Here is a 10,571-nt window from a genome sequence, read left to right on the forward strand (position 1 = left end):
AGGATAAAAATTCACTGATTAAACCGTTTGAGAGTGAAGAGATTAAAGATGTTATCATACTTTTTTGCACAGTCACATATGGCTCATAACTAGGCCTACTCATAACTATTCTTGGTGTTATCTTACAACTATTCTTCCTTTCTCTCCTTCGGAAGAACTAGTTTTTGAAGCAAAAGATGACCATATTGTGGGCGGATGTTCTTACCCATTGATTGGAACATTGAAAAACTCCGAAGATCCTTTTCACTATAGTTAGTGATGTATCCAAATTCTGTATACTATTGGTGGACGGGATATTCCGCTTCCTTCTGCATTGTTTTCACGAAGCAAGCGCTTTCAACAAGCATTTTTTGGTAATAAGCAAAAGTGTGCAAAGTCCTCCGTTTTCTCACTGGGAAAGCTTTGTTGTCTTCGTTTTCTTTCAGCTGAAGTACATCGCCGCATATGATCTGGATTTTAAAGTGGGTTAGTAAGAAAACTAACCTTTCTGGATAAGTGCCTTTTTTATGTTTAAGAGCGAGTTGAGCGGTAAAATAGAAATAAGAGCTGCTAAAACAATAGTATCTTTTCCTTAAAGTCCCTACGATGCTAGTTTTGAAAAGGCAGATACACTCAGATCGATAAGGCAAGAGTTCCCCACTACCAAGTAAGCTCTTTCTACTTGTTCACCTGTGTACTTATGGATGAAAACTACCTGGTTTTGTTTGGCTAACTAGTGCCAGGAATAGCTTTTCTAGCCAGTACGTGCAAGAAGCCTGCTGGCAAAAACAAAACAAGCGCAATAATGCAAGAGAACACACATGAGCTGATACGTGCGTGCGGCAGGGCCAGCGCCTGGCCAATGTCCCTACCGGTGGATGAGGTGCATGCATAAAAAAATACTAGCATTACTGTTTTCCCCTGCACCTAGACTACCACTTACCTTGCCCTAACGTGCTAGCTAGGCCCTATAGCAGCATCAGCACGGGCAGGGAGCCGAAGAAGTAAAGATGGCAATGGGCACAAAATATCCGTGTGCCCGCGGATAGAAAACCCGATGGGCATGGATATGGGTTTAAGTTTGTGCCCACGGGCACGGGCATGGGTGTGATTCTAAACCCGATGGATATTTGCTCGTGGGCATGGAAAAATGATATTCGCACCCGCAAACCCGCTAGACCCGCACCAATGACCCTATAAGTCTATATACGGTTGTATGTCTTTATTCGTGTTAATTTGTGATGACTTGAGATACACTAATGTAGACGTACTTTTGATTACTCTTGTATGGTCAATGTGTCATACTTTATCTAATGTTGAGATATAGACGTTTATTTTTTGATATATTGTTTCTTACTTGCTATTAAGATATGGTTGGGTGCTTTGTTGTTTCATTTTTGCGGGTATACGGGTGTGCCCGCGGGCATGTGATATCCGCGGATAGCGGGCACGGGCATGTTTTTCTACCCATGACGGTTAACGGGCGCGGGCGCGGGCACGGATTTTTGCTCGCGGGTATGGATATCTAGGGCTAGTATCCGCGCGGATTTTACCCGTTGCCATCTTTACGAAGAAGCCGGTGCAAGACAAAACTGCAAAGCCTACTGCTCCCACCCTCCCAGCAGCGGTGCAGCCAGCCAGCCGTTGGCAGCTAGTGTTAGGTTGATCTCTAATCTCAAACTGGACCCAATGGCCTAGTTGAGACTTTGATCCGCGCCCTAATCGGAGGCACCCATCTCACTATGGCTAGAGGGCCTCTGTCACACTGCGCAATAAATAGAGGTGGGGGCCGGTGGCTCAAGTTACGAGGTTTGCCTGAGCTACAGTTCCCCACCGACACCTAAACCCTAATCTGATCTAGAGGGGCGCAGCTAGTGACGGGAAGCCACCAGCCGCGCCACCACCGGACTGCGTCATCGGACTCCACTACCTTCATCGCCGGTCGCCACTACGCATCACCGACCGTCGCTGCCCTAGCGCAGACACCGAATCCAAGGCGGACACGAGCGGATCTTCCTCCACTGTGGCGTCAGGTTTGACACGTCCAACTTCTACCCCTCCCTTTCTCTTGTTCTACCTACCGTACTGTACTAAGTAGATGTTCTAGGGTTCATGATTCTATTCAACAGCAAGTACCTGGCTAGATCTATGCTCCTAGTGATTCTATAAGTTTTAACAATGGTACCAGAGCCATGGTTTCTAGGGTTTTTAGATCTAGAACAGGAAAATAGACAAGAAAGCAGAGAACCGATCAGATCCAGTTCGGATCTGAGAAGAAAGAGGGTTTTCCTAACCCTAACCCTAACTGGGTAAAAGAAAGAAGAGCGGGAGGGCTCGGTTTCGAGTCTACTCGACACCGAACCCTAAACCCACAATCAATTCGGGAAGAAGAACAGAACAGAAAACCCTAACCCTAATCCCTAATCGGATAAAATCCGAAGAAGAAAATCCAAAATAGATGAAGAAAATCAGAGGGGGATGTTGGGGAAGGGGAGGCCTACCTCGCCGCTGCTACCTCACCGGCGCGCGGGGAGAAGAAGGCCGAGCCGGGGGACGCTGCTCGCGGGGCTTTGGCCAAAGGGGCGCCACGGCTAGGCCGCTCGACGGCGGCGCGCTCACCCGCTGGGGAGCGCGCACACCGGCGAGGGGGCCGGCGACGGCGCTGGGGCTCTCTGCTCGCTCTCGTCGTCGTTTGCTCGTCGCTCGGTTTTGCACGACTGAGTGAGTGAGAGAGGGAAGGAGAAAGAAAGAATGGCTAGGGTTTTCGGGTTAGGGCGACACGGTGCCGTTTTGTTCAACCGACGCGCGCGTAGCCGTCCGATGTAGACGAGCGGCCGAGATCGATCGGGCCGTCTCGCGGCCCAGGCGGGCACGTGCGGACGCGGCACTTTGTTGGCCCAGGCCCACGTTGCGGCCTGGGTGCGGCCGAGCGCCTCGCAGAGCAGTGGGTCGAGCCGGTTTTGGACGGTTTGGGCCAAGAAAGGAAGAGCAAGAGCTCGATTTCGTATTTTTCTTTTTCCAAGAAAATTGAAAAATGGAAATTGGCTCAAAAGAAAATAGAAAAAATATTTTTTCCCTGTGGGTAAAAATTCAAGAAATGAGTTCATTTTCCCGCTATGTATTTTAAAGTTGTTATTTTCATTATTAAATTCGAACCAACGGGAGAATTTAATTTTGAAAAAAATGGATATGTTTTTATCTTATTATAATATTGTTATTATTCTGACCAACGTTGATGAATGGCAATATTATGATGAGTTTTGTCATGCATTAATTCTATTTCTGCCCAATGGTGATGTAGAGTTAGTGTAGAGGACAATTGTATGTTTTAATCTTGACCAATGTTGAAACTAAGACATGCAATTGTTATTATTATGTTTATGTTCTCACTCTATATGAATTGTGTTTTCAGACGGATACAACTTAATGAGTTGTATCAAAGAGATCCCCACTCTCAAAGGTGATAACTACATAGAGTGGAAGAAAAAGATTGACCTAGCTTTCGTCTTGGTTGAGGTGGACTGGGTAGTCACCTCACCGTGTCCCACTGAGCCTGTGGCATCGGTGAGGGAAACAAATGAGGCTGATGCCGCTTGGGCAACCAGAGTGAGAGATTTTGCATCCCAAAAGATGTCCTATGATCTTGAGCATAGGAAGTGGGTCACTGCCAATAAGAAATGTTTGGCTGTGATAAAGAACACGATTGAGCCTGCAATTGTGGGCTCAATCCCAGAGTGTGACACGATCACCGAGTACCTTGATAGAATAAAGAGTCAGTTCACTGGCTCTTCAAAGACATATGCTACCCAGCTGATAAAGCAGCTGGTGATAGAGAGGTACTCTGATAATGGTGGCATAAGAGAGCACATACTAAGGATAAGCAATTTGGCATCCAAGCTAAAACCAATGGATCTGGCTCTCAAGGAAGAGTTCCTTATCCATCTAATTTTTGTTTCCTTGCCAAAAGAGTTTGACACTTTTGTTGTCAACTACGACATACAGCCTGAGAAGTGGGACATAGAGAGGCTCATGGCTATGTGTGTGCAAGAGGAGAGAATGAAAGCTACCAATGGTGGCACTATCAATTATCTTAAAGACAACAAGAAAAGAATAATAATGCTAACTCCTCCTTAAAGTCAAAGGGAAAGGGTCCCATGTTGCATCAGCCTCAGCAGAACAAGTTTATAGTAGATAAAGACCAGTGTCTCTATTGCAAGAAGACGGGACATTATAAGAAAGATTGTCCCGATTACTTAAAGATGATCATGGCAAAGAAAGGTGAGAATATTATTACGTTCATATATGAATCCCTGTATGTACAGTATTCGAAATCTACTTAGTGAATTGACTCAGGTGCAACTGTTCATGTTGCTAATTCTTTACAGGGATTCCGTTCGACGAGGACTACACAAAGAAGTGAAAGACACATTAAAGTTGAAAATGAAGTCTGAGCAGATGTTGAAGCCGTTGGCGATCTTTCTCTAGAGCTTGATGATGGTTTCACACTTTTACTGAGAGATGTACTTTATGTTTCCTCCCTACAGAGAAACTTGATTAGTGTTTCATGCTTGGACAATGATGGATATGATTGCCATTTTGGAAATGGCAAATGTAAGATAACATTTAATAATGTATGTGTTGGTCTTGCTATCTTACAAAATGAGCTTTATTTGTTATCACTACGTGATGATGTGAATGTTGTATGTGATGATGGGAACGTTGCGTGCGATAATGAAAATATATCCTCGTCTGCGGATGTAAACATAAAACAAAAGAGAGCTCACGATGCGTTGTCGAAATTATGGCGCTGTCGTTTAGGCCATATTTCAAGGGGGAGAATAGAAAGATTAGTTAAGAATGATATTCTTCCTCCATTAGAGCTCTCAGATTTAGAACAATGCAGAGAATGCATAAAAGGAAAATATGTAAAGAAAATTAAGAAAGATGCCAAATGGAGCGTAGAAATTTTATAGATTATTCACACAGACATCTGTGGTCCATTTCCTATAAAGAGTGTGGATGGTTATGATTCGTTCATAACATTCACAGATGATTACTCCCGTTATGGCTACATTTATCCAATCAAAGAAAGAACAGAAGCATTGGATAAATTTAAGATATTTAAGGCAGAAGTTGAAAACCAACACAATTTAAAGATTAAGATAGTCAGGTCCGACCGTGGGGGGAGTACTACGGTCGGCATACCCCATATGGCCAAGTTCCTAGACCTTTTGCAAGGTTTTTATAGGAGAATGACATAGTAGCCCAGTATTCTACACCGGGCGAACCTCAGCTGAATGGAGTAGCTGAAAGACGCAATCGTACCCTAATGGATATGGTGCGTAGTATGATAAGTTACTCCACCTTACCGTTGAGCCTGTGGATAGAGGCGTTAAAAACCGCCATTCATATTCTCAATAGAGTACCAAGTAAGTCGATGCCTAAAACACCGTATGAGTTGTGGACAGGAAGAGTACCCTCACTAAACCACTTACGTGTGTGGGGGAGTCCTGCTGAGGCTAAAGTATTTAACCTAAACATTGAGAAGCTAGATCCCAAAACAGTAAGTTGCCATTTCATTGGCTACCCAGAAAAGTCAAAAGGTTTTCGTTTCTACTGTCCAGACAGACATACAAAGTTTGTGGAAACGAGAAACACTGTCTTCCTAGAGGATGAAATGATGAGGGGGAACATGGTAGCTCGAGAAATTGACCTTGAAGAGAAGCGGGTGTATGCGCCCACTCCAATGATTCATGAGCTATTTTTCTCACTACCTGTTGTCGCTGCACCAAAAGTGCAAGATACTGTGGTGCCAGCACCTGTTGTTATTCCGCCTGTGGCAACAATGAATGACGATGAGGAACCTGTTCTTTAGGATCCTATAGAACCCATTGCCACACATGATGGGGAGCAACAACAACCTCAAACAGAAGATGTGTCAAATGTGGAGGCCCCTCGAAGGTTTCAAAGAGTTAGAAGATCAGATATTCCTGCTGACTATGAAGTATACAATACTGAGAAATTTCAAATGGAGGATGATCCCACCTTATTTGAAGAAGCCATGAGAAGTGATCATTCATCAAAGTGGCTTGAGGCCATGGAAGATGAAATGAAATCTATGAATGCCAATAAAGTTTGGGACTTGGAAATAATTCCTAAAGGAGCCAAAACAGTAGGTTGTAAATGGGTCTACAAAACAAAACTTGACTCTCAAGGGAATATAAAGAGATATAAAGCGTGACTTGTGGCAAAAGGCTTTGCGCAAAGAGAAGGGATTGATTATAATGAGACCTTTTCTCCAGTCTTATGTAAAGATTCTTTCAGAATTATAATGGCATTAGTGGCACATTACGATTTAGAATTACATCAGATGGATGTAAAGATGACATTTCTCAACGGAGACTTGGAGGGAAATGTTTACATGGCACAACCGAAAGGTTTTGTCATGGAAGGAAAAGAAAGAATGGGATGCCGCCTAAAGAAATCCATTTATGGATTAAAACAAGCTTCAAGACAATGGTACTTGAAGTTTGATCAGACAATAAGAAATTTTGGGTTTAAAGAGAATGTTGAGGACAATTGTGTCTATGCAAATTTTAAGAATGGGAAGTTTATCTTCTTTGTCCTGTATGTGGACGACATCTTACTTGCTTTTAGTGATGTCAGTCTACTACTGGAGACAAAAAAATTTTTGTCCTCAAATTTTGATATGAAAGATCTTGGTGAAGCCTCGTTCGTTCTAGGGATCGAGATTTACCGAGATAGAAGTAAAGGGGTATTAGGACTGTCACAAAAGGCATACATAGAAAGAATCTTAAAGAAATTCAGTATGCACAAATGTAGTCCCTCACCTGCTCCTATAGTCAAGGGCGACATATATGGGGATTTTCAATGCCCTAGGAACAAATATAAGATCGATCATATGAAAGCGGTTCCATATGCTTCAGCTATCGAAAGCTTGCAATACGCTCAAGTATGTACGCGCCCTAACATGATATTTGTTACCGGGTTACTTGGCAGATTCCAGAGCAATCCTGGAATAGAACACTGGAAATTAGTAAATAATGTCTTGCGTTATTTGCAAGGAACAAAAGGCCTCATGATGACGTATAGAAGATCTTATTCACTCCATATAGTGGGATATTCAGATTCTGATTATGCGGGAGATGATAGAAAATCCACGTCTGGATATGTATTCACTCTCGCAGGGGGAGCTATTTCATGGAAAAGCTCAAAGCAAACCGTCACTACATCGTCCACAATGTATGCCGAGTTTGTAGCGTGTTATGAGGCAACAGGGCAGGTGAACTGGCTAAAGAAGTTCATACCCGGTTTGAAGGTGGTTGACGATATCTATAGACCACTTAAGTTATACTACGATAATAATCCGGCAGTACAGTATGCTCACAACAATAAGTCCAGTGGTGCTGCCAAACACATTGACATAAAGTATTATGTTGTGAAAGATAAAGTCTGGGATCATGTCATAAGTCTTGAGCATATAAGTACCGAAAAGATGCTCGCAGATCCGCTTACAAAAGGCTTACCACCCAACGTGTTTAGAGAACATGTAGCTGGCATGGGTTTAAGGGAAAACCTATAATTCCTGTACAAAAGAAGGTCCAAAGATAAGTATCTATTTCAGAACAGAGTGGTGTGTTGTAGCTGTTAAATCTATCGGTAATTGACCGTGACGATGAAACATGCTCTATGCGCTAATCTGTAATAGAATGAACAAAAGTAAATGATATGAAATTGAAAGATGGTAGGAGATCAAGGGGGAGATTGTTAGGTTGATCTCTAATCCCAAACTGGGCCCAATGGCCCAGTTGAGCCTTTGATCCGCGCCCTGATCGGGGGCGCCCGGCCCACTATGGCTGGATGGCCCCTGTCACACTGCGCAATAAATAGAGGTGGGGGCTGGTGGCTCAAGTTACGAGGTTTGCCTGAGCTACAGTTCCCCACCGACACATAAACCCTAATCTGATCTAGAGGGGCACAGCCAGTGACGGAAAGCCACCAGCAGCGCCACCACCGGACTGCGTCACCGGACTCCACTGCCTTCACCGCCGGTCGCCACCGCGCATCACCGACACAGTCTTCACCGACCGTCGCTGCCCTAGCGCATACACCGAATCCATGGCGGACATGAGCGGATCTTCCTCTACTGCGGCGTCAGGTTTGACACGTTCAACTTCTACCCCTCCCTTTCTCTCGTTCTACCTACCGTTACTGTACTAAGTAGATATTCTAGGGTTCATGATTCTATTCAATAGCAAGTACCCGACTAGATCTATGCTCCTAGTGATTCTATAAGTTTTAATAGCTAGTAGTGTACTAGTACAACAGATCCTCGCACTCGCACTCACACTCTCCCTCCCACCCACTCACCTCCATCCTGGCCTCCTCCTTCCCTGCTTTCCCCTTCCCTTCCCTTCCCTTCCCCAGTGATGGAGGGCCTGTTTGCTTGTCTCCTAGGCAAGCTTGCCTGGCGCCGGCTTTGCTCCCAGGCGTCGGATTTCCGGCGGCACCTGGGGCTAGGATCGTCGTTGCCTGGCGAGCAGCTTGCTTGGGAGACCATGAAGCAAACTCCGCCAGGCAAGTTCGTCGGTGACGAGGGCCGGGGGCATGGAGGGGCTGAAGGAGATGATGGACCACCACCACCGATCGGGACTCTGACGCCGAGCAGCGTCACCGATGACTGCTGCGACATGGGGCCGGGACAGAAGCAGATCCCTCCAAAGGCACCCATGCCGCCACCATCCATGGAAGTGGCACTTCTTCTCCCAAAGGGATTGGACAAGAAGGTGATACTAGCTACTAAGGGTTGTTTGTGGTTTTCGTTTTCTCTTTATTACCTGATCGTCTCAGCGATCGTTTGCTTGTTTGTTGGTCGTCTACACCTAGCTTGCACCCGTTTGTTCATAAATCTCGATCTTTTTTCTTCTTCCAAAAAAAATCTTTCCTTCCCCCCCCCCCCCCCCCCCCCCCCCCCCCCCCCCCATGCGGGCTGCGGCTGTCATAGATCGATCTGTTCTTGCATCCTTTCTTGCCTGTTGCTTTTCGAAAAAAGAAGATGAAAAAAAAATCTATCTAGTTAGCTAGTAGATCTGTGCATTCTGCCTCTGCTGGTGAGTGGTGACCTACATGGCACCGAGCTAGCTAGATCTATGAATACAGTGCGATCAAAATGGGTGCACGGTTGCCCGGATCATATATACATATACAGGCGCGCACGCGGTTTTCTCGATTTTGGCGCTTTCTGCATGCATGGGACAATGATGAATGAAGAGAGCTACACATGTTTCACTGCGATGATCAGTGCTTGTTTAGTTCCAAAAAATTTCTAAAAAAATGCTACAGTAGCCATCACATCGAATCTTACGATATGTGCATGGAGCATTAAATATAGACGAAAAAAACTAATTGTACAGTTTGGTTGAAAATTGCGAGACGAACGTTTTAAGCCTAATTAGTCTATAATTGAACACTAATTGTCAAATAAAAACAAAAGTACTACAGTAGCCGAATTCTCAAAATTCGCGAACTAAACACGCACTCAGTTTCTCTTCATCGTATCTTTACGATGCCCTGACCGATCCTTTTTTTTCATGGGTGTTACACGTATTGTTTCCCACCGTACCATCCTGTCCTCCAAAACCACATGCGCGCCTAGCTTGCACCCCTCAATCAAGATACTTCCTTGGTCTCGGGTTTACATTTCAAGCAATGCTCGATATCAATTTTCAATGGGTCTTATGCCATACCCAGAAAAACAAAATTGCGTCCACATGATGTTGCCAATTTCCTGATGCTCAGTTGTTGTCTGCAGTTAAAAAAGAGTCTTTTGTATTGGGAACGTTTAGATATTACATTACAGTACCAAATAGAGATATAAAGAACTTTCTTTGAATATAGTAGTTCAGGATTTTATTTGTTTGGTGGATTTCACTTCCTCGTAGACTCACTAGATGTGCACGTCACATATGTTTGGTTCCATGGCAAGCTTGAGCTACAAAGTTCCACCATTTATTTGTCCAACCAATACTTCCACACGTGTATATTGCTTAGGGAATGAACTCTTTCTTCTTGGTGGAGACATGCATGACACAGCATTGCTCTAGGCAGCATAATATGAGAACCATGGCCCGATCGTTACCTTTGCTTCAAACAAAGCCTGGTATGGTCTGGCATGCATGGTCCACAAGCTCAATCTATTCTTGCCAAGGCAAGCATGGGCAGCAAAGGAAATTAAAGCCAAAGGAAGTGGGCCTTTTTCCTGGCCTCACTTTAGTTACCTAGTATGTGCAAACCAGAATTCCCTGAAGCCAATAGTTCAAGTAGGCCTTCTTGCAGTAGTTTGGCAATTCTATGATGAAATAATCATCCATAGGATGTTTGGGGTGAACAAGAAAGTAATCACAAATTCTTAAAGTGAAACCAAATCCGGTGCTACTGTTACCTCTTGATACAGGATGCAATTAATAGTTTTAGAATGCAATTATTACAAAAATGTTGGCTTAGTGCATAACGTTTTTCTTGAGTTGAAATTGTTCCTATCTAAACATCTTCCGTATGACCATATTAGACCA

The sequence above is a fragment of the Miscanthus floridulus genome, chromosome 14 (genome assembly GCF_019320115.1).
Source record: "Miscanthus floridulus cultivar M001 chromosome 14, ASM1932011v1, whole genome shotgun sequence".
Lineage (NCBI taxonomy): Eukaryota > Viridiplantae > Streptophyta > Magnoliopsida > Poales > Poaceae > Miscanthus > Miscanthus floridulus.